Source organism: Ambystoma mexicanum, chromosome 3q, assembly GCF_040938575.1.
Source record: "Ambystoma mexicanum isolate Mex_15411 chromosome 3q, UKY_AmexF1_1, whole genome shotgun sequence".
Classification (NCBI taxonomy): Eukaryota; Metazoa; Chordata; class Amphibia; order Caudata; family Ambystomatidae; genus Ambystoma; species Ambystoma mexicanum.
In genome coordinates, this window is record NC_090926.1 from 442216357 (window position 1) to 442243036 (window position 26680).

The following is a 26680-nucleotide window of genomic DNA, read 5'->3' on the forward strand; positions in this document are numbered from 1 at the left end:
CCATTTCCACACCCTCCACAACACTGTACATCTAAGCAAGCAACCGTGTGAGCACCTAACATTATGCACAAACGTAATGTACATAGTGGCACTTCTACCCAACTCCTGCACACCATAAACCATCCATTCACAAAAACGTGTCTCACTTAGCAGAATCCACAAACATATCACAGCCTGCACCACCCCTACACATTGAAATTCACAAAGTATTGTGTCACTGGCAACCTATGCACAACAGCTGCACAACATTGGGCCTACTTCAATAAATCTGCACAGAGCAGAGTAACCAACCACATATAAACTGCACTTCTACCATACCCACTTCCATACTCATATTAAGTACACACTGCACCCTGTGTCCACACTACACAACTACTCACTACACCATCTCCTGTCGCACATCAAATACTGTACCATGGTGCAACTATGGCCACAACCATGGAATGCACAACACATGCTTTGCAACTCACTTGTGGTGTTGTAGCACATCCACAATGTCCTCCACACACATTCTCCAAACATCATCAGCCTATGCCTCATGCACTGTCAAATCTGCATTGCTCCACTGGATTTGCTCCTTGCACACATTCCCTGCACCATAATGTAACCATGCATGTCTGCATGTCACCAACTACTATACACATATGCACCACTGCTACCAGCACTCCTAACCAACCTCCACACCGCAATGGACATGCACATCATTACATGCAACAGTTACCATAATGTATAAACATTACACTGTCTCCGGCACCCCTACGCCCTTTCATTCACATACTATTGTCTTACCATCTTCCACTCAGAAAGTGTTGTGTCACTGCCAACTTAACCACAAATTGTTTACAACATTGCCCATGCTGCAAGCACTGTGCACACAGCACACTATCCAAGCACATATAAGCTGCCCTTCAACCATACCCTCTACCATACTGCCAGTATGCAAACACTACACCCAATGCCCATACTGCATCGCCTTCTTACTGCACCATCTCCTGCCGCACATCAAATATTGTACCATGGTGCAACTATAGCCACAACCATGGAATAGACAACACACGCTTTGCAACTCACTTGTGGTGTTGTAGCACGTCCACAATGTCCTCCACACCCATTCTCCAAAAATAACCAGCCTATGCCTCATGCACTGTCAAATCTGCATTGCTCCACTGGATTTGCTCCTTGCACACATTCCCTGCACCATAATGTAACCATGCATGTCCGCATGTCACCAACTACTACTATACACATATGCACCACTGCTACCAGCACTCCTAACCAACCTCCACACCGCAATGGACATGCACATCGTTACATGCAACAGTTACCATAATGTATAAACATTACACTGTCTGTGGCACCCCACGCCCTTTCATTCACATACTATTTTCTTACCAACTTCCACTCAGAAAGTGTTGTGTCACTGCCAACTTAACCACACATTGTTTACAACATTGCCCATGCTGCAAGCATTGTGCACACAAAACACTATCCAAGCACATATAAGCTGCCCTTCAACCATACCCTCTACCATGCTGACAGTATGGAAACACTACACCCAGTGCCCACACTGCATGACTTTTCACTGCCGCATCTCCAACCACAGCACACTGCCATGGAGCTATACAGCAACAAATTGCAACAGTTACCATAATGTACAAACAAAACACCCTCTCCTGCCTCCCTGTGCACTTTCAATCACATACTATGGGCGTACTCACTTCCATTCACAAAGTATTGTGCCACTGCTAACCTACCCACATTCTGTTTTCAACACTTGCCTATAATGGCTTAAAGGTGCTCCATAAACATTCCTTATATGGCACCACCCTCTAACCCATGCACAATAAAAAATGCATTACTGCCGTGGGTGCCCTCAAGGTCTAAGCTCTTGAGTACATGGCCTAGGACCTACGGCTTTCGGCCATGCACCCAATAGTCTAGGCCTTGAACACACCCACAGCAATGTAATGCCACCATGCATGTCACTGTGTCAGCAACTACGACAATCCACATACACACACCACTGCCACCAGCACTCTTACCCAACCTGTACACCGCTATGGCGCTACACAGCAACAAATGGCAACATTTAACATAATGCCCATGTGGGCAGCTAACATAATGCAAGAATGTAATATACATAGGTAGCAGCACTTCACCCCAACTCCCCCACACCATAAAAAACCCATTCACGCAAACAGGTCGCAATTACCAGAATCCATAAACTTACCACAGCCTCCACCGACGCTACGCACTGCCATTCAAAAAGTATTGTGTCACTGGAAACCTCTGCGCAACAGCTTCACACCATTGGGCCTACTTCATTAAATCTGCACAGAGCAGAGTAACCAACCATATATAAGCTGCACTTCAACCATACCCACTTCCATACTCACATTACGTACACACTGCACCATGTGGCCACACAAAACACAACTTCACACTGCAGCATCTCCTGCCGCACACCAACTACTGTAGCATTTTGCAACTATCACCATCACAATGGAATGCACAATACACACTTAGCAACACACTTGTAGTGCTGTAGCACATTGCCAATGTGCTCCACACCCATTTTGCAAAGATCACCACCCTCTGCCTCATGCACTGTCAAACCTGCATTGCTCCACTGGGTATGCTCCTTCCACACATTCCCTGCACCATAATGCAACCATGCATGTCAGCATGTCATCAACTACCACTATACACATGCGCACCACTGGCACTCGTTGTATTGCTTCAGGAGGAGCTGGATCTCCCCCCACCCACTGGAGGAGCAGTGGCTTGCATGGAAGCACATCCCGACCACAAGGTAGGCCCCCTGCCTAACCTTGCTGCATTTATATCTCTGCAGCCTACCAGCGAGAAATGTGTCATTTTATTCCCGGAACCCCGCCACAACTCGATTTTATTACGTGGCTTTAAAAAAGGGTTTCTGTCTGCCTCTGATCTGGCACCCACTGCACAGGAGTTTAGCCAGCACTATCCGTGAGCACGAGACCTTTAGCCTCTGCAAAATGGCCGCCCGCCATTTTTGCACCGAGTCCCATGTATAAAATCACATCAGGACCAACATCCACATCTGATTGGCCTTCCGCACCTACTTTTGCACCAATTGAGAGCCAACAGGCTCAAGCCGGCCCACTTCCAAAGGCACACTTCTCAAGGCGGTGCTTCTTGTCATGAGAATGGAGACTCACTCGTTGTATTGCCTCAGGAGGAGCTCGAGCCCCCTCCTCCCCCCACTGCAGGAGCAGTGGCGTGCCTGGAGGCACATCCCGACCACAAGGTAGGCCCCCTGCCCCACCTTGCTGCATGTGTATCTCTGCAGCCTACCAGCGCGAAATTTGTAAATTTATTCCCAGAACCCCGCCACAACTTGATTTTATTACGTGGCTTTAAAAAAGGGTTTCTGTCTGCCTCTGATCTGGCACCCACTGCACAGGAGTTTAGCCAGCACTATCCGTGAGCACGAGACCTTTAGCCTCTGCAAAATGGCCGCCCGCCATTTTTGCACCGAGTCCCATGTGTAAAATCACATCAGGACCAACATCCACATCTGATTGGCCCTCGGCACCTAGTTTTGCAGCAATTGAGAGCCGGCAGGCTCAAGCCGGCCCACTTCCAAAGGCACACTTCTCAAGGCGGTTCTACCTGTCGTGAGCCTGTCTGGAGCCTTTTGAGGCCAGAGCCACAATTCCTGCACCCTCCGCATCAGATTCCATACAACGCCTTGTTCCTGCTGCTAAGCTCTCTCCTTGGACTCTACTCCGGGCCTCTATCTTCCTGCAGCCGCTCCCGACGCTGGCACGACGATCCTGTATGCATGTAAGAACGCTCATGCACGGTGCTTTTAAAATGTACCCTTTTCGCCGCACACCCGCTGCACATGCACATTCAAAGTGCACGTCTGCCTCCCAGCATCTGTAGTAGTTATAGCCTTGCCCTATGCTAATTATTGTGCATCAGTGCTCTAGCCTATTGTATAGCTATCGCATCACACTGCTCTTGTTAACCGTGTACCTAAAGCACAGCCTTGCCTTTGAATCTACGCTTTGCCTGTCTGTTAAATGCTAATTTTGCTTGTTTGTCTGCATCTGCTGCCCAGCTCCACTGTGGCCCTGACCAGTCTTATCTAGTGTTCCCAAAAACTACACTGCATGCCCGGCATTGTGCTACGCCTCCTTCACCAAATTTGCCTGCTTCTTGCACAGTACAAACTTAGCGTGTATCACACGGCCATGCGCTATGGCTGCATATTTGTTTAACGCCATTTTCTCTGCACTGCACTATGCAGGTGTACCTAATCTGCCCTATATGCAATTGACCTCTGCACCACCCTATAAACGGTCACATATGTACCTCCCGCTCTCATCTGTAGGTCTGCCGCTCTCAGGATACTGCTTGACCTTTCTTCAATCAGCCTCCTCTCTGCATCTTCCCCACTGGCCACCTACGGCACACAGTAAAGTTTAGTTGTCACCCCTCTGCAATGCTGCATTTAGCATACGCTTCCTACTAATATTTGTTGCCATAGCCCTAGGTGGCCTACTCTGTTTGATGCACTCAGACCTTCTGCTGCTACCTGTTGCTTGCTGTACCTAGCCTAAGGTGGCTCTATATTGGACTGCTGCATTTAGCCTACGCTGATTACTAATAAATGTTGCCATTACCCTAGGTGGCCTTCTCTGTTTGATGCACTCAGACCTTATGTTGCTACGTGTTGCTTGCTGTACCTAGCCCTAGGTGGTTCTATATTGGATTGCTGCATTTAGCCTACGCTGATCACTAATAATTGTTGCCATAGCCCTAGGTGGCCTGCTCTGTTTGATGCACTCAGACCTTATGCTGCTACCTGTTGCCTGCTGTACCTAGCACTAGGTGGTTCTATATTGGACTGCTGCATTTAGCTTCATGACGTTCATTAATTGACTGTTGCATCTAACTAGTCACCCTCATCACACTTAGATTTCGCCATGCTGCTGCACCTCTTTACTATTTACCATCTCCCTGCGCTGTGGGCCTTGGCTACTCCTCTGACTCGCTCCCACCCTTCACTGCCATACGCCACATTTAAAACTCACGTTTATTATCCCACTACCATGTCTCCAGTACTGAACATGGTTACCAAGCTACTGGCCCACCACACCACTGCACTCATTTCACCTCCTATACCGAAACACTGCTTCACCCAAAAACCTAACCTTCTGCACACCACTAATCCTTACCTCAATTCTCCTGCCTTATGGCTCCAACATTTTGCAAACAAACCCACACGCAATCAACCTTGCCCGCTACATCTGAGAAATCTCATATTAAGAACCAGATTCCTTCACGTACCCAAACTCCATTTTACGACCCACATGCACACAAAAACCACCCAAATACAAACTGCCCAAGTACAACCAGACAACTCTAAGACACCGCTGAAAAATTAGGTGAAGGGTGCTCTTATCAATGCTAGATCCCTCCCGGCCCACGCCCTTGACATTGCAGATCTCATTACCACACAAAACCTCAATTTTATTGCCATCACGGAAACATGGCTACACGCAGCCTCAGGTACTTTATTGGCACTTGCCATCCCTAATGGCTATTCCATTATCAGAAATGACCGCAACTCCAACCTCTCCAAAGGAGGTGGCGTCGCATTTATCCACAAAGATGACATCAATATAAGACTGATTCCCAACACACAATTCAGCTAGGCTGCGTCCCTTTCCGTCAAACTCTCTCTAGCTCCCAAAAGCACAGCTACTATGCACCTCTTATACAGACCTCCGGGTCCACTTGCTACATTTTCGAATGACATCTCAACCATCCTGGCTGACAACACCAAACCTAACTCTCAAGTCTTATTTCTTGGTGACCTTAATCTCGGATGATCAGATCCCAATGACTCCCATGCAGGAGAGATCGTCAACAATATTTCAAATCTAGGATTTTCTCATTGCATTCTCGAAACCACCCACTCCAAAGGGAGGACACTCGATTGGATTGCTGACTTAAACTGTAACGTGCATATCATCTCTAACGACCCTTGTGCCTGGTCAGACCACCACATCATCATCTTTAACATGCCAGCCAATGACCCACGCACCAAAACTAATATTGCGCCATCCATCCCTACTAGAAACAAAAAGGACATTACCAAGGACAAACTTCTCCCTCTCATCCTGCCCATACTTAATAATCAGGATCTCTCACTTGATGAACCAATGGTCTTGGTGGACATCTTCAACCAAACTTTGCTCAAAGTATTAACACCATAGCACCTCTTAAAACTAGGAAACCCAAACAGCATGCCCACCTCAACTCCTGGTTCACTCCATATCTTAGAACACTATGCAAAGAAAAGCGGAGTGCCGAAGCACTCTGGAAAAGCCACCCTTCTGAGACTAATAAACACAACCTCATTTTAGCAACACTTAATTACAAGGAAGCAATTCTACAAGCCAAAAAAGAGACGCATAACCAACACATCTCACAGGCTGAATCTAATACGAAGGAGCTATTCAAAATTCTTAAGGAATAAGAATCCCCCTCCCCATCCCCGATATTTGTAATAAGGACAGCATATGGTGTGAAAACATTCAAAAAGCTCTCCTCACTAAAATATCCACTTTACAGACTAAAAATAATACTAAGCAAAACTGTCTACAAACATCCCTCCAATCTAAATCCATCACTAATAAACCTAAAAAAAACCCTATTCATGCACATTCCTTTTAGCTTTGCTCCTCTCACTATCACTGAGGTAGAAAGCATCATTAGTAAATTGAAACCATACAACTGTCAAGGTGAGAGTCCTGTGCCGCCCCCATCATCAAGGAATCTGCACATGAACTTGCCCCTTTCATCACCGCCTTTATCAATTCCTCATTCCATTCGGGCATTGTTCCTGACAACCTCAAGGACGCATGGGTCATACCATTGCTCAAAAAACCTTTGCTGGACCCGAATATCCCCACTAATTATAGGCCCATCACCATGGTCCCATTCTTATTGAACATTTAGGACAGGGCAGCGTATTTACAGATTCAAAAATACCTAGAAAACAACAATCTTCTTTGCACAAGACAATCTGACTTCCGACCTAAGCACGGGATGGAAAAAACCTTACTAGATCTCAAAACCCAAATCGAGGACCTAAAAGACAATGGCAAAATGGCCTTACTATTACTCCTCGATCTATCGGCAGCTTTTGATCTGGTCAACCATCAAATCCTCTGTCGCCACTTGAAATCTGCGGTCCACTTCTCTGTAAAAGCCACCAAATGGATTAGCTCCTTCCTGGATAACAGACAGATGAGGGTATTCGCAGCTACCGCCTCAGCAGAGCCTACTCCGGTGCCTTGCGGGGTCCCTCAGGGTTCATGCACTTCACCAACGCTCTATAACGTTTTCACTAAACCTCTGTTTGATGTACTTGATTATCTGGATGTCACATACACCAACTATGCTGATGACACCCAGATACTCATCCCAATCACAGGTGACTACATAGTGGACTCAAAAGCCTTGAACAACATCGATCAAGTCATCCAAGCTTGGATGGCGCAGCATGAACTCTATCTTAACGATGACAAGACGGAGCTCCTTATCCCGCGCTCCCAACAACGACTGAATAGACTAGACCCTGCCTTCAAAACCTTCAACATTGATGGTAACTCTATTAAAGTCTCCTCCGACACTAAAACACTTGGAATCTACAGGGACTCCACTTTATCACTTAATAGACAAACAAACACAGTTGTCTCGGCATCCGCTTACACATGTAAGCTCATTACAGGATCCTGCCCTTTCCTCACCACACAGAATAGTACTATCTTGGCCAGGACATTGGTTATGTCCAAACTGGACTACTGCAATGCCTTCTACCTAGGGACTAACCAGTGTAACCTGAACAAACTACAGGTTACCCCAAACAACGCCATTAGAGCTGCCCTCAACATCACCAGATCCTCACACATCTCCGAAACAAGGAAAAGCCTACACTGGCTTTCAGTAACACAAAGAATTTCTCTGAAATCTCTTACCCTCACACACAAATGTCTGAACAAACAGTCCCCCACCTATCTTTCCTCCCGCTTCTCCCACTACTCGGCCACCCGGCTACTCAGATCGACTCAAGCACACTGCCTGACCATCCCCAGATACAAACTACAGAAAGCCGGGGGAGTTAGCTTCACAGTCCTCGCTTCCAAACTATGGAACTCTATTCCATTATCTATCAGATCAGAACACTCTCCTACCCTCTTCAAACAAAGAACCAAATTGTGGCTATCTACCACTCAGGCCTAAATGCCTAAATCCACCTAGGACATTTCCGGCTCGTTAATTGCCTGCCTCTGTGTTTATGTTCATGCTAATTGTAGATATTGTTGCACATCATTCTGTAAACTATGAATAATTCCACTGTAACTGTAGATATTGTTGCACATTATATTGTTTACTATGTATAACTTGACTTTATGTATATACTGCGTTCACCTTACTAAGTTATCCTAATACTTGGTACCTCCTGTACATTGTGTTATGTCTCTATCCCAATTGTACCCATTACTGTACTGTCCTTACTATGTCAAGATATGCGCCTGGTTGCCCTTGGGCCTGGCTGCGCTATATAAATGGATTAAAAAAAAAATACAAATACAAATACACCAGCACTCCAGATTTTTTTTTTTCCATAGGCTGAATGGGTAAAAACTTTGCTCATGGCTACAGCCTGAACAGCTGGACGGAATTTCACCAAATTTGCAGCAGGTGCGGGGGTTTTTGTATGTTTGGTGGAAATCCAACCAGTACTTTTGTTGCAAAGAACTGAAATGTATGTCTCAAAAAATGTGTTATATCTGGCTCTGCTCCGCAAACCCATTTCCCTGTTCACTCCGTGGACAGATGTCTCATTGGCTTGCAGTGTGCTGTGCTGTAGGCGAACTTTGGACGCGGCCGGTGGTTGGCTGGAGGGAAGTGTGCTGTGCGTCAAAGTTTTTGGGAGATGCTGCCACTGTGTATTAGAGGACAGTGCGGCACCGAAAGGGACTGACAAACATTATGTACGGCATTTGGTGGTGGGAAGAAGGGATGGAAAGGGTAGTAGAGAAAAAAGTGGTTCACCAGAGATATGTGATTATTACGTGGACGAAGACGGTGGTGTGCCTGCAGTATGCGTGCGTCCTGAGCCAATTCGCCAGTCCCTGCACAGGTGAATACCATGTGTGGTGAATGCAGGCAGCCTTTGTTACAGCATGATAGCTCCTGCCGCAACCTCTTACCGTGCTGACTGGTGGAAGCTGAATAGCAGACATGGAGGGCATTTGTAAAACGTATATTATGGCATGTGGTGGTGGGAAGAAGGGATGGAAAGGGTGGGGGAGTGAGAAGTGAATCATCTGAGATACTTCAATAGGTGGACAAAGACGTTGATGTGCTTGCAGTGTCCGTGCCTACAGCGCCAATTCATGGGTCTCTGCACAGCCGACTACCATGTGTGCTGCATGCAGGCAAACTTTGTTACTTCACGATAGCTGGTGTGGAGACCTCTTTCCGTGGTGACTGGTGGGAGCTCAATTGCAGAAGGGGAGTTCATTGCACATGACATGCACATTGTAAGATAGCGTGTACTCCGGTGTGTTGCATGGATGGAGGCCTTGCAGCAACAACTATGTGCCGTGGTTGGAATTAGGTTTCACATTGTTCCATTCTGTGCATGGTTCGTCAGCATTGCATATAGGGTTGATTCCATGGGTGCGGTGCTTCTTAGCACGTTGTACAGTGTTTACTCCATAGCTGTTGCTACTGGAGTGACCAACACGGTGAATACACTTGCACACCAAAGTAAATGTAGTTCAGTGGAGGGTAAACAGAAAAATAAGCATTATGTTGAATTGTTTAAGGTGCGGGGGAGAAGGACACAGCCTTGGTATCTAGGCTGGATACATACATAGAACAAAAGAGGAATCCAGTGAGGATGGTAACGTCCCCTGCACACTTTCTAAGAGGCCAAAGACAGCCTAATGGAAATTAATTATAACATTTTTAAGCAATTTTAATCACTTAGAGTCTCTAATGAAGGCAATTTCAATAAAGAATTCAATGATAAATTCGTGTTTATGAAAACATTTTTTTCTTTTTATTTGTATCTTGGTAGGCCCAACGCATTTAGAGTTTATGTACACTCTTCATCAGGGGCAACATATTAAACAAATTAAAGTCTACAAAAAAGAATATATACAACAATACATTCGTTTTTGTTTAAACAATGTTTTGTAAATCCATTCAACATCAAAATGAGAAATCATGTTATCCATTTAAAAGGCCGTATGCCTTATTTGTGACAAAACATCCTGTCATCCGTCTTCATTAGTGACCCAGTAGTTACTCATCATGAGAAGAGCGAATACTGATGTGGAGCGGTATTACATTGTATTAATGTTTGAATTAATGGTATGAGGTTTCTACACATTTTTTATATATATGTGCCAAATGTGGCTTAGTAGGTCCTACCCTTATGTTCAGTGCAGGGTATACTAAAATGTGATACAATTGGTGGGAAGAGTGAATATCCAAATCAGAAGAAATGGACCTCCAGGGATGATGGAAAAAAGGGTTAATATGGATAGTGCACGGATTATCGATAACGTGCATGTTAGAAAAAAGTGAGAATGAATAGTATTTATGGGAATGGAAAGTCGTCATCTTACCAAAAAGAGCCGAAATTTAGCATAAACTGATGGATGGAGACTGACGGAGAAGCTCCAGACATCGTGATTAGTACGAGATGCAGAAGTCTTAACAAGTAATCTTGTTCAAGCCAAGTATCTTCTAGTCTACAAAAGGAGATTGTAGGTCCAAATAATTAGTATACTAAAAATGTCAGAGAGTAAGCCAAATGGTGTTGGCTAAAAGAAGTACTTACTAAATAAGAACCGGCAAGGTGGGAAGCATCCAGATGCGGCCGTGAGCCGCGGCTGAATGAGCTTGTCAAAACATGACCATGTATTTATAGTAATTGTAACTATGATATCATTTGCGCATGCGTCAGCGGCGTCAGACCTAGTCGTGACGTCACTCGCGCGTGCGTGAAAAGACGTAAACAATTTCAATATCGATGTAAGTGCCGATATTTGATATTGTATAGAATGATGATAGAAGGATGTGTTCTTAAATGCAAGTTTGCGAGTCATACTGTTTAAGAGTAGCTAGAGGGCAGATGGGATAACTGCAACGTGTTGAACTGGGAGGATAGGGGTTGCTGTCTTCATCATACAAGTCACCATCCCAAACATCTGAAGGAAAATCTACCATACAGTCAGCTACTAAGGCTGAAGTGAATAACTTCAGAAACACACACACTTCATGAAGAATACAACACAATGAAGAAAAGGTTCCTTGATAGAGGATTTCCACCTGAAGTAGTTGACAGAGCGACGCACGGAAACCCAAGAAAGAAACACATTACTGGAAGGAAATCCCAAAAGAAATGAAAAAAGGGTTAATCCACACATTAAGATACTCAAGTCAAAGTTTCCAGATCAAAAGAATAATATACAAACATTGGGACTTAATAAAATCTGACAGCACGCTCACTGAATTATTCCCGGACCCACCCATGATGGCTTACAAAAGAGGAAAGAACCTGAGAGACCAATTGATAAAAAGCAGAAAAACCCAAAACATCACCCCAGACGACTCTCAGAAAACAAAAAACAGGCACCTTTGCCTGTTTACACTGCCAACATTGTAACAACGTGATAAAAGGCGACAACATCAGACATCCCCACAATGGCAAAAAGATCATGCTAAGAAATTTTGCAACATGTGACACAAAAAAATCATTCATGCCATCCGTTGCCCATGTGGCATATGCTATGTTGGTAAGATGAACAGGAAAGTTAAAGACAGGTGGACAGAGCACAAATCCTGTATCAGGACGAAAAAACTGCAAATCCCCGGTCTACAGACACTTCCGAGATAAAAAACATAATGCATCACAAATGAGATTTGTGGTATTAGTAGTTTTATGACCACTAAGCAGAGATGGTAACCTTCCAAAACTCCTGGCACAAAGAGAACTCTTTTGGATAAACAAACTGGACGCTATGACCCCCCTTGGGATCAATGAGGATTACTATTTAGGGCAATTTCTATAAACCATTTTACACTTCAGATACTTGAATCACATTAGATCCCTTTCTTTACATAACATTATGTCACCATGGGGTTCCACCACCCATACAGCAGCAATTGTTGTACCCTATCGGTCAGACTGCTAACACCAATTTTCCATTTCAGGAAAGTTTGTACATCATAGCATTTCTATGTTTCAACCTGTACAAGTACCCTCTGTTGATATGTAATGTATGCACATGCTTGCCATTTGATGCACTAGAATGTACACCCAAGATCTTGTCTGGGTTAGTTACTCTTTACATCACATTCTCTTGACTTAACACTGGACATGCCTGAGGTTTATCTGCTGTTTCATAATACTTGTATTTTATGTCCATGTTTGCCACTGGTTGGCATTAGAATGTACACCCACAATTCCTGTTGGGTCAGTAACATTTGGATAATTCGAAAACCTTTGTATGTGATGTTTAGAATTAAGGACTAGTTGAGAGTCTAAAATACCCAATTTCACTGTACCACAGTGTACTAGATACTTGTCGATACATTTCTTGTATCCACATCTCCAAGGAACCTGTCTACTTCGCAATCCATGGAACGTGTTACCCCCAAAAATTAATATGTAGCAGCCTTTGTTGTAATGGCTAGCCACATATAATTTATCCAGGTACACTAACAAGACAACACTTGTACCCCATTGCAACCCCTATCCTCCCAGTTCAACACTTTGCCATTATCCCATCTGCCCTCTAGCTACTCATAAACGGCATGACTCGCAAACTTGCATTTAAGAACACTTCCTTCTATCATCATTCTATACAATATCAAATATCATCACTTACATCGGTATTGAAATTGTTTACGTCTTTTCGCGCATGCGCGAGTGACGTCACGACATCTGCAACGCCGCTGACGCATGCGCAAATGATGTCATAGTTACAATTAGTATAAATACATGGCCGTGTTTTGACAAGCTCATTCAGCCCCGGATCCTGACCGCTTCTGGACGCTTCTCATCTTGTCGGTTTTTATTTAGTAAGTACTTCTTTTAGCCAACACCATTTGGCTTACTCTCTGACATTTTTAGTATACTTATTACTTGGACCTACAATCTCCTTTTGTAGACTAGAAGATACTTGGCTTGAAAAAGATTCTTGTTAAGACTTCTGCATCTCGTACTAATCAAGTCGTCTGGAGCTTCTCCGGCAGTCTCCATCCATCCGTTTATGCTAAATTTCGGCTCTTTTTGGTAAAATGACGACTTTCCATTCCCATAAATACTATTCATTCTCACTTTTTTCTAACATGCACGTTATCGATAATCCGTGCACTATCCATATTAACCCTTCTTTCCATCATCCCTGGAGGTCCATTTCTTCTGATTTGGATATTCACTCTTCCCACCAATTGTAACACATTTTTAGTATACCCCACACTGAACATAAGGGTAGGACCTACTAAGCCACATTTGGCACATTTATATAAAAAAATGTGTAGAAACCTCATACCATTAATTCAAACATTAATACAATGTAATACCGCTCCACATCAGTATTCGCTCTTCTCATGATGAGTAACTACTGAGTCACTAATGAAGACGGATGACAGGATGTTTTGTCACAAATAAGGCATAAGGCCTTTTAAATGGATAACATGATTTCTCACTTTGATGTTAAATGGACTTACAACAAATTGCTTTAAACAAAAACGAATGTATTGTTGTATATATTCTTTTTTGTAGACTTTAATTTGTTGAATATGCTGCCCCTGATGAAGAGTGTACATAACTCGAAACGCGTTGGGCCTACCAAGATACAAATAAAAATACACATTTATCATTGAATTCTTTATTGAAATTGCCTTCATAAGAGAATCTAAGTGATGCTTTAAAAGATTATACTTAATCTCCATTAGTCTGTCTTTGGCCTCTTAGAAAGTGTGCAAGGGACGTAGCTATAACCACTGGATTCCTGTTTTTTTCTATGTTGCTACTGGAGTAAACAGTTGTGCAGTGAGTCCACTGAGTGCAGTTTTGAAATACTGACAGTATCGAAGAGGGTATGGTTGAAGTGCACCTTCTATGTGCATGGATACTGCAGTGTGTAAAGTGGGTGCTGTTCTTCAATAATGTGTGCATAGAAGTGGATACGGGCTAAACTGCATATCGCATAGGATTGCGTAGTGTCCATTGTGTGGAGTGGTGACTACTGTACTGTAGTATGATATATTGCTTTTGTGTACTGTATAGTGTGCTGGGAGAGTACTATGTGAATGAAAGTGGGTATGGGTGCCGGAGACTGTGTTATGTTTCCATGCATAGCTGTATTACGGTGAGGAGGTTGGGTAGTAGTGGCGGTGTCTGTGGTACGTGTGTGCAGTGTGGTACGTGAGCACATGATGTAATGCATGGCTGCATTACATTGCAGTGTGTGTGGGCAAGGCCTAGACTATAGGGTGCATGGCCAAATGCCGTAGTTTAGACTGCATCTTTCAGAGACTCCTCACCTTTACAGATTGGTTGTGGAGCACATTGTAGACTTGACAGAGCACCAGAAGTCAGTTGACATGCATATACTGTTGGTTGGTTTTGTTGGCAGTAACACCATTGTATGTGAATTAAAGTGGGTAGGGGTGCCGGAGGCTGTGTTATGTTTGTAGATTCTAGTAGAAGGTCAGTCTTTCTATGCATAGCTGTACAACGGTGCAGAGCTTGGGTATGAGTGCTGGTGGCTGTGGTACGTGTGTGGATTGTTGTACTTGGTGACATGTTGCCATGCATGGCGGCATTACGTTGCTGTAACGCTCACCTGATATCCCCGGGGGCGTCTGGAAGGTTCTGGGATCTGGAACCCTGGATACATAGTTGCAAAGCACGGAAAAACGAATCTGCAATCACAGAAGGGAGGATTTGTGATAACTGTCTCTAATGGGTGAATCTCCCACCTCCCTCTGACCGATTCATCAGCCACTGAGTCTTTCTCACCTTAATTGTTTTTAGTGTGAGCTATCTATCCTGTGTCTAGTGCAGGCGCGCTTGGCTTTTGTTGGTGATCTGCCCGAGTTGCTTCACTGGTGCAGTGCGTCTTTCTTCCGGTCCAGGGCTGCTGTGACCCCGACTTTGCTGGTAGGCAGGTAGGTTTGTTAATTGTAAGTCATAGTTATTTTTTATGGTGGAAATCCTCTTAATGTCTTTATCGTCTTCTTTTCAGGTCCAAAGGTTTGATGCTGTCTTGCTGGATGAAGAGGCACGTTCTAATGTAAGAGAAAACGCGAAGCGCAGTGTTCTTTATTGTCTTTTTGAAGCTAACCTGTGTACTCTTCTTCTTCTCCTCACAGGCTGCTGCGGTGCTACGAGTGGACGAGAGCATGATGAAAACTGACCCAAGGGATCTGTTAAGGTAAGTTAAGCGATATGCAGACGTTAAATATTGAAAGCAAACCTGAATATTTCTCCTTTTCTCTTCCAGGGTGTTGCCGTGGAGTTCCAGATGAAAGCGCTGCGTAGCGCAATGGAAATTCAGGTAAGAATGATGGAATTCGATGTTTTGGAAGTGCGTGCGTTCTAATATTGTTTTTCCCTTCCTTGCTTTGCAAGTCGCAATGTTCGAATGGGAGCTGTGGCCACGGGATGCTGGAATTCCTCAAGCTAGTACTCACAGGTGATGTTTCTTCTTCTCTTGGTTTCCACAGGTTGTGGCCCGGTTGATATGCTGAGCATAGGATGGTGTTTTCTCAGGTAAAACAAGTAATCTTGTTCTTGCAGGATTACAGGAAGATGCTAAAGACCAGGAGCTGGACATGGTGAGCGTCACTCTGCTAGTTGCAGAATAACGCGAAGCGTGTTCTGCAGTCTGGGTGTGGTTTATATAGCCCATGTAAGTTGTACCAAGTAAAGTAGTTCCAGGCCCAGCCACATCCAAAACACTAGACCGCATGGCTTGGTTCATAAGAACTGAGCTCTGCGGTTGCTTCCATGTTGGATTAAAGACCCATGTACATAAATAAAAGCAAGCCTGATAAGTCTCTCCTTACTGCATATGAGCCTAGTGCCAAACGCACCAGGACTGGCTCCATGAGCCTTTTTGCAGAAGTTTTAAGGCTCTTAGGGTTCGGGTGGGAGCCTGCTTGTGGCACAGCTTGTGACCTCTAACAGTGGTAATGACAGTTGCGGTGGGTGTGGCCAAGGCCTAGACTATTGGGTGCATGGCTAAAAGCCGTAGGCCTTCACCACACCCACTGCAGCAATGCTGTTTTGACTGCATCTCTCAGAGGGTGTTCTCCTTCACAGAATGGTTGTGGAGCACATTCTACTCTTTATAGAGCACCAGCAGTGCGCTGACATACATACATTGTTGGTTCCATGGGTGCGGTCATTGTTAGAACATCCTACTGTTTTCAGTGTATGGCTGGAGAGTGTGCAGTGAAAAGTCTTGCAGTGTGCCCACTGGATGCAGTGTTGGAACACTGTCAGTATAGAAGAGGGTAGGGTTGAAGTGAATCTTCAATGTGCTTTGACATTCTGGTTTGTGTAGCTTCCTGGGAGTAGACCCAATGTTGTGAACATTGTGCAGTTGGGTTGTCAGTGACATGAATTGAACAGGGTACGGGTGATGGAGGCAGTAGTATGTTTGTGGAATCTGCTAATTGTTACATGTTTCCATGCATCGCTGTGTTAAGGTCCTGGGGTTTGGTAGAAGTGCCACTGTCTATGTTACGTTTGTGGGTTGTGGTTTATGGCCACATGTTCTCTTGCATGGCTCCATTATGTTGTGATGGGTGTCGTACAACAGTAGACTCTTGTGTGCATGGTGAAAGGTATGATGGGTGCCACTCTGGCCGATTTTGGATGCTGAAATTGTGATTCTTTTTCTACGCCTTTGTACAGGAGGTGCTTTGGAAACACATGTGACGTGTACTCGGAGTGTTGAACTGTAAAAATGGAGTGCTGTACAGAAATTACAGTGTCAGAGGCAGACTTCTTGGCTATGATTGCTGCATGCATGTGTGAATATTTCACAGTCCTCAGTGAGGGAGTGCTGGAAGAAGAACAGTGGACAGAGGAGAAGGACAGTCCCTGCTTTACTTGGGTGTAGCCTTCGCTGTATCTGAGAAAGCAGATGTGCCACATCCTGCCATTCTCAGCATGGTGGGCATGCAAATGGAACTGTGGGCATTATGGAATCAGGAGTCAAAGGTGGGGTTCACAGGAAGGGGCGGTATTACTTTCGCCAAATACTCTCTGTGTAATGAGGTTGGTAGACATCGAGAGACGCACAGTGCTTATCATGGGTGATACATGTGTACAAGATCTGCACAGGTATGCCTTACAAATAGGCGTTGCTGCTAATTTCAGGTTGGAACGAGTGGACACTTTGTGGGCTGGTCGCGATGCGTGCAGTTTTGGTGGGATGGTTTGCATTTGTAGATATGTGTTCTCTATCGTTACTGGTGAAGTTGTCGTGGTGCATTATGGAGGTCTACATTTGGGTTATATGTTGTGTGGACGTTTGCCCCGTCACCTGGCAAATTTGATGAATGCAGTGATGCATATTTTTCCCACTGCCAAGGTCGTTTTCTCACCCATTCCCCCAAGAGGAGTGTGGGACCATGCCAGTGTAATTTGTCCCCAGCCACAGCTCGGAAGGTGTTTTATGAACAGAGGCATGCCTGCATTTATGTGCACTGATGGGATGTTCTCCACCCACTATGAGAGAATGATTTTCCAAAATATACACTGCTTCCATGCAAACGGCATTTCTTTGAATGCCATTGACAATAGCATTTTCTTGTACACTGTGCACGAAGCATCATCCATAATTCGATAGAAATTGACGGAGGAGAAGCAAACAGAAAGTCATACAAAGAGAAAGCACGTAAAAAAACAAACATGTAAAAAAAACTAAGAAAAAAAAAACTTTCAGAGGGACCACTAAAAACCCAATCGCCTACCATGTTTCCGACTTTCGCACCCCACCTTCCTAGCATGAAATTCTGCAGATAACGCTGTAGTTTCAGGATTACACGTGCCACATCCAGCCATTTTCAGGATGGGAGCCATGGAAATGGGACTGTGGAGTGAAAGACACTGCCCAATAAGGTTTGTGGTTGTGGTGTGTACGCAAAAACTGTGGCAAAAGGTCTCTTTGTACAAAGAAGTGCAGAAGGCTATGGTGGAAGTGTGCAAGGTAATGGGCAGGCGTCCTGGGTGTATGCATGTACTGTATGTACTTGTTTGAAGTTCGTAACATGCATACAGTGCTGTTTTTGAGTGATCATTTTTTAAAAGTATGAAGTAAGTGGGGTACTGCAGAAAAAAAATCTGCACATTATACAAGGGTACAAGGTAAGTGGCAGGCATCCTACTGTCATGAATAAATTGTGTGTATGATATCATTTGATGTGCAATTGTATTCTATGGCATTCGTAATGCACCTATACACACGTTTAACAAAGAGCAATGAGGCAAGGAAGGGGGAGCAGAGGGGAGACAGAGACAACAAACCTTCTAGGCCAGGTGTGACTTAAATCGCCCAAGTGCATGGGTGGGGGGAGTGGTGATGTACATGGGAAGAAGAACAAATGACAATAAGTAAAAATATGGGCCGATTGTGCCAAGTGCAAAGATAAGTGTACACATCAGGTGGTGGAGGAACTGTTAGGGATACAGAAAACAGTAAGGAGACGCAAAGAGGAAGGCTTTGAGGTTCTTCCGGAACCGGCGATGGTTCTCCTCAAGTTTTAGGGAGGCAGGGAGGCTGTTGCAGAGGGAGGCCCCAGTCGAAAAAAATCATCTACCACCAACTGGAGGCTTGCAGAAGCGACTGATCCTGAGGGAGTTGGAGGCGGATGAGGGAAGAGCTCGAGCATGGAGATATATAGGAAGTGAGAGTTGAAGGTATTGAGTTCCCATGACCCAGAAGGCCTTGTGCATAATGCAGAGGGTTTTCACCTTATTCCTTGCATCCTCTGGGAGCTATTGCAGACATTTCAGTGCAGGAGAGATACCATCCCAAGTCGTGCAGTCCTTTTCTGGACATGTTGCATAGGGCAGAGAGTAGAAGCAGGCAGATTTAAAAATAACATGCTGCAATAGTGCAGTCTAGACAGAAGCACAGCTGTGCAGACAGTGACCTTTTGCAAACTTGCTTTAGGTTGGTAAGATACATGCAGTGCTGCTTTTTTTTATGGCATATTTTTACGATTTATGTAGGAGATGGGCTATAGGGGAAAACATTTTGTAGCATTGTCGGAAGGAAAGCAGAGAGTTCCTGTTTCAACATTACAATGTATGATATGGGTAAATGAAAATGATGCAAGCACATACCACTGAAGTGCCACTTAAAGGTGGGGGATGGGAAAAAAACAGTATGTTTTTAAAGAATGTAATGGACGCTCAGTGGCAGATACCATACGCAGAGGCACTTATAATGCAGTTGTTAACAAACTGCAGAAAAGGTTTCATACCTCCATTTTGTGGTGATGGGTGCTCATGTGGATGAATGTGGATGAACAAATCTTGCAATCTTTTACTGAACTTTTTACTGGACGTGCTTTTGAGTGACAGGACACTTGCAGGCTGAATCTGTAACCGTACCTATGAAGTGTTGTGCAGAACTGACAGTGTTAAATGCTAACGTCTTGGATGGCATTGGTAGAATTGTGCATGCCTATTTACCCATACCCAATGAGATAGTGGTGGACTAAAGATAGTAGAAAGGGAAGAAGGACTGCTCCTGCTTTACTGGGGTGCGGCCCTCGGGATACTTTGGGAAGCGCACGTGCCACAATCTATGCTTCTCACCATGCTGGCCAATGGACATGGGACTGTGGGGATTATCCAGTCAGGTACTGTGGGTGTGGTTCACAGGAAAGGGCGGTCATACTGTTGTGCATTACTCTGTGTAGTGAGGCTGGATGACATGGCGAAATGCATTGTGTTGACTTTGGGTGATGCCTTTGTGATAGATCTGCACAAGTATTCCCTGGAAAGACACTTTGATGTCAATTTCGGTTTAGAAGGAGTGGACACATTGTGGAGTGCTGTCTATATGCACAGTTTCACCGATTTGCATGCACTTTGCAAAGACCTGGTCACTTTTGCTACTTTCGATGTTATCGTTGACCACTACGGCGGCATGCATATGCGTTACGTGCCTTGTTTAGGTTTGTTCCGTTGACTGAAGAGGTTGCTAAATGTAGTGAAGATGCTTTTTCCCACTGTCAAGGTGCTTTTCTCATCCATTTGGATAACGGAAAGACATCCAAAGGAAACGATTCAAGAAGTATGGTATCAAGGATTTTATTGAACCTGATATTAATTTAATATATCAACCAAATCGTGATTAAATCTGCACTTGTGAAAACAATTTACATAGCAGGAAACAACTTTTATTAAAAAGAACACATCTATATAATAAAATTCGTCTTATTCACTCATCCAAGCATACAACCTCATCCATCCATTAGACAAACCACTCATACTAAACACCAATCAATATACAATGTAAAATCTATAAGGAATTCATCACAGTTAATTCATCTGAAATATTTATAGAAAAGAGTATGAAATCAGAGCCACAACAGGTAACATCAGTGGCATAAGTGATTGAGATGGGTCCCAGAATTTTTTGACCACGACCTCATCTTAGTCCAAACTCAACCGGTTTCGACGTATATACTTTAGTGTAGTGACGTCTTCATCAGGAGTACAAAAGTATATTCTAACATAAGGAAAAGAAAGAAACACAGATGGGACACATCAATATATGAAACCCCTAAACTTGGAAAGAGAACATATAACATCAATAATAAAATTGATATATATAATGAAAAAATTAAAAAATTAAATAAAACAATGGGTAATCATGTACAAGAGCCTGCTGCCACCGCGTGGTAACTCTGGGATGGGCCTGAGGTGTCTGGTAGAAAGTAGTGCTACCCTCTTATATTGGTGTCTCTGGGAGGCAGATACGATGTAAAACCAGGTCATAAGCAGAGTCACAGATATACACACAAATGACAAGGCCAATGTATAAAACCTTCACTAATCTTAAGAAAGGCATTAAATGTTGTTTTTACAATATTTTCAGCACTCATTATAATGTGCATAAACTAAAATCTTGCCCATACATGACAGAGATCGTCTTTTTCTAAATGTTTTGCCACAGTGTGCGTTATTTACATATCTGTCATGCTCTAATTACGGTCTTTTCCTCACGATCGTGTGGACATGTCGTGTAGTACACCATTTTGTTGCTCAATTTTGCGTGTCTTTCTTCTAAGATCGTATGGCCACGCAGCACGTAGATTGGTGTTTAGTATGAGTGGTTTGTCTAATGGATGGATGAGGTTGTATGCTTGGATGAGTGAATAAGATGAATTTTATTATATAGATGTGTTCTTTTTAATAAAAGTTGTTTCCTGCTATGTAAATTGTTTTCACAAGTGCAGATTTAATCACGATTTGGTTGATATATTAAATTAATATCAGGTTCAATTAAATCCTTGATACCATACTTCTTGAATCGTTTCCTTTGGATGTCTTTCCGTTATCCAAATCTAAAGTAATACTCCCATCCAAAGTGTGGGGTCCCCTGTGTCTTTCAGAGAAACACGCTTTTCTCATCCATGACACCATGAAGAATATGAGACAATACTCATGGATGTTGTTCTGAGCCAGAGGCAGGAATTTATCTTATCTACAGAAGCATGTATACTTTTTTGTCTGCTCGTGGGATGTTCTTCAGCAACAATGACCTCATTAGTTGTGGATATGCAGAGTTTTTCCAAGCAAATGGAATGTTGTTGTCATCCATTGGTAATGCTGTTTTGTTTGCCCATCTACAGGATGCAGTGAAGAGCTTACTGAAACAATGTGAGCAGAAGAAAACACAAAATCAAATTAAACCCAAAAAAAAGTGTTTTTCTCTAGAAGCATCTACAAAAAATACAAAAAGAAAAAGGCTCTTTTCAGAGTCGCCCCTTACAACAAACTCCCCCTACCCAGTTGCTATGTATTCCCACGCACCCGCATGCAGCACAAAAGCCACATCTGGGGATTTTCATGATGGCTTCCATGTAAATGGGACTGTGGAGGCAGAAGGATTGCGCAATACCTTTTCTGGGCGTGGTGTGTATGAAGAGGACTGTTGTACAGAATTGATACTGTTACTTACGGAGCTCTCCAATGTCATTGGTGAAAGTGTGTGGAACCTTTTAACAGTAAGCAATGACTGTGTGCTGGAAAGAAGAATGTGGAAAGGGAAGAAGGAATGTTTCTGCTTTATTGGGGCATGTCCCTCGCTGTCCTTGGAGAAACGCACGTTCACATACTCCCGTTTTCAGCATGCTACCCATGAGATTGGGACAGTGGGGACTATCGCACCTGCAGGTGTGGGTCACAGGAAGCTACGTTGATAATTTTCTCCATTACTCTGTGCACTGAGCTGGACTGACATGGTTGCTGTTAGGTGCAAATGCAATGTAGCACAACAGATTTGATCCAACATCACTTAAACAGCAAACCTATGTGGCCTGCTACTCTGTTCTGAAAAGCTGCAAACAGATTGCGGAGCATCTCTGAGGTGTGGCCTTTTGTAGGGCTGCTGTGGAGAACTTGCACCCAGAAAACAGGCCTACATTGTTCAAAAACATATATACATGTACAACGGCACATTGTGGTGTGTTTGTAAGCATGTACTTTCCGATAAACACTCTGTACATTGCTGAACACTGTACTTTGCCGCTGTCCAAGGGTACAGATCGTGTCCCCAAGATAAGGGTCCACGTGCAGCGTGGGTGCGGTCACATGGTGACATCGCCACTGTTCTCCTATGGGACGGCTGTCCGCAGGATGCATTTTTGGTGGAATACATTGTGTGCATGTGCATAGGTGTCGACTTCTCTACTGAATAATAGCGTGCCACTCGTGTGTAGACCATTTTTGGAGATGCTGGCTGTTTAAAGTGTATAGCAGGTATGATGCTTATCTGTGGGACGTGGGTGGGTGCCTCAACCTAATTAACGTTTGTTTGCATATGCTGCACAGTGGTGGTGTAACCAGGTCACAGAGGAACTGATACACAAGCATGTACTTGCACAACGAACATGTCCCCTCGCACATGTAATTATAGGTGGTGACAACATGCGGATATACAGAGCATGATGGTCTCGTACGGTTGCCTCCATTGTAATTGTGGATAAGCCGTGCAGCACCGGTGTCCATAAGACTCCTACCTTTTCTTTAATTGCTGTCCTTCTATTGAGGACTGTGTGCCGCTTAGTCAGAATGGCATTTCAACAAAAAAACAATACTACATATACACTCAGCAACATTTTAATGATTAACGTTTACTTGTACACATTCATACACACCATTAGGAAAGGGAATGGGTAGCAGAAGTGGATACTTAATGGGGGGAATTGGGAATTTGCACAAGTTGGTTGTGAGGGGAGGAAGAGATAGAGGTATCATCGTAATGTCACCCATCACACAGATTTTGAGGGGATGGCAGGCTCTGATATGGGGAAGGGGTACACGTGCAGGTCTGCCTAGGCTGTTTTATTTTGTCTATAATATACCCTTTTATGCAAATTTAAGGCAGCAGAATCATTCACCGTTTTTTCCACTTTGGCTTCCAGGCTGTCCCTTTTGCTATGCACAGAGTTTATTTCATTTCCTATGGACGTATGCTGTTGTGGAAGTATTGCCGCTTGTGCTGCCTTGCTTTCCTTTCCAATATGCTCTCATACAGAAAAGAAAATGTGTTTGGTGTACCTGTGGCAATATATATTACATAATTTACGCTTCACACTACCGTGAGTACCAATGGGGCTCGTATCGTAAGTCATTGCGTCATGAGGGACATTTTCTATCAGCCTCTCTAAGGTGCTTGCCATTGCTGCGTAAAAAAAGAAACATTATGCTTCTCTACTGTTTTTTTTACTGCAGCACCTGTGCAATTATTGGACAAACTTGAGTGTGCTTACTAGATTGTAGTCACGTTCTGGTCTTAGTACTTTCCAGTCCGTACTCTGGCCGTTCGTGTTTTGTTCCCATGTACCGTAGCAGTGCAGTAAGATTGTTGAAGGCAGACGTCACTTCTCTTGTTGGTGCATTCCGTTATGGTGTACTCCCTATGCCTTGTTCTGTTTGCTTCATAAGTACACAATTTGTGAACCTACTCTATTTACCGTTGATCATACTTATTTGGTTAGATTGCATTTGTGGGATACAATGTAATCTAACACAGCTCACCACCTTCTTCAGAGTACTTTTAAAATGATCAGACTTGCTACCAAGTGGTGAAATCAGATACTTTTGTAACCCCCTTAATTGACATTGTTTTTAAGAGCTGTGTATGCTAGGGCTGCAGGTTGCTTAAGCAGTCCTAAATTAGGAAGCCTCCAATCCGCCGTTTGACTTATTGAAAAATGCCTGAACTAAAGGCACAATTAGCAACTAATGAATGAGAACATAATTTTGAAGAGCTTGTCAAACTATTGCCCATTGTGTCATATAACATCACTCCATTCACAATGATTTCTCAAAAATATTGAAAAGCAGCTAATTTCTCATGTCAGATGCCATATGTTCTGCTGGTTCTACTTTTTGGTTCATGTCATTATGAATTTTATACAAATTTGAAGTGTCATTTTCCCATTACAAATGCATGGCTATGATTTCCAAAATACAGGGTTTAGCAGACCGGTCGAGGGGGAGGAGGAGGTCTTGAATTGGACTGCCACAGCATCTAATATCTGAGATCAGAGATACTGAAAGATCTTAACTAAGGGCATCAAATGCCAACAAGGCAATTATAGTTAAGTGGATCGATGAGGTTTGTGCCAGCTTTCATTCTAGGAGCCACAGTTTTGCTTTTCCCATATATTAGGTCCTAAAGATCTCCAAATATGAAATGCTATTGACTAAAATGCAAAGGCTGGGGCATTGTGTGGCACTAAGTGTTAGGCACCCGCACCCACACACCAGGAATCCACAGATGCAGGGACCGGGCTTACCTGTGCGGGGAGCTGTGAGGCTGTACATGCAATGGTGCAGATTGTGTCACGGTGCCGACTGCACCAGAGGACCAACAGGCTCTTCACTTCCTTGACGGCCCACAGGGATATGCACCGCCATCTTGCGATTTGGGCTCATGCACATGCAGCCATGGTCAGGGGTCTGCGTAATCGCATCAGGAAGCTTCCGAGCGTTCCGAGCAGTCATATGGGTTTATTTAAGCTTGACTGAGATAGCAATCCTCACGTCTTCATGTTTCTTACACTTCCCTCCCTTTACTCCAGTACTGTCTTCATCCTTTTTGCTCTGAATTCTCTTCCTTGTTGCTCTGGACCATTGGTCTTCCCTCTTTTTCTTTTGGGTTTCTCTCCTCTTCTTGTTAGTCTGTGCTTCGTCTTCGGCCCTGTGATTTCTGCTCCTTGTAGAAGGCTTCTTATGATCTTGTGGCCCTGCTCGGTGCATTGCACTATCGTGTGACACTACCATCCGGGGCATCACTCCGTTGCACAGGAAGATTCACACTGCTTCCCCCTGTGGTACTTTAATCAATGGAAGTACAGCATGGGCAGTTTTCCTGTGCCATTTTCTCCTCGCTCAGCAAGGACTTACGCAACATTGTGGCATTGCTGCCTTCTCACCAAGCCAGCATCATACATACGAGGTACCTGCATTCTGAAGTTCTTGGCACTACCCTACCAGTATCTAATTACATTCCTGCACACTAGGTTTAGTGTTAGCGGTTCTTCCTGCTTATTTACTTACATTCTTGTACCTATATTTACAGCTTTCGCCATTTTAAAAGCAGAACTAAAGGCTGTTATAACGTGAAGAATATCTGAACTAGAAGTCTCTGTTTAAACATGACATTCAAAGCACTGACCATCACAGTCAACAATGAGGCTATGGGAGTGGAACATCTGATTATTTGTAGCACGGCTAACAATGCCAATCCCCACCCTAACGTGACTCATTTGAACAGATATTGTTTGTCAGTGTCGGAAGCGGCTATTTTTAGTGTTGTTGAGAAATCAGTGTAGCTTGACACGAACTACATGTAACACATTACACCTTTGCTTGGTCCATTCCTCGAACCCATGGGACTGTTGAAGTTTGCTCGGCTTGGGCACAGGACGGCTTTTTGGTGTACACAGCGTACACGGTGGTTGCGGTGGCTGGGGGGAAGCTCAAGCCGCTACCGCAAGCTTTAAACCACAATGCATAAAGGAGCCGACGAGTTGCAGACCATGCTGCAGTCCGAGCTGCAGATGCTGCCAGAGCTGAGCTGCTGCTGATTTGCAGAGCGACCTGGTGTCAGAGGAGTGTGGTGCCGCATTGGTGCAGTGCGTGGTGAGTGGAGGGCAACTGAGATGGGTGCCAAAATTTAATGGGAAATTATACGGCGTAGCAGTGTGTGACTGTGGGATTATGTGTTTGCGGGTGCCCGGGAAGACAAACCCAAATTCCAGCGTGTGCCGCTGTGGGATCTCAGTCACACAGCTTGATTAAACAAACTAACACCACTGGTCG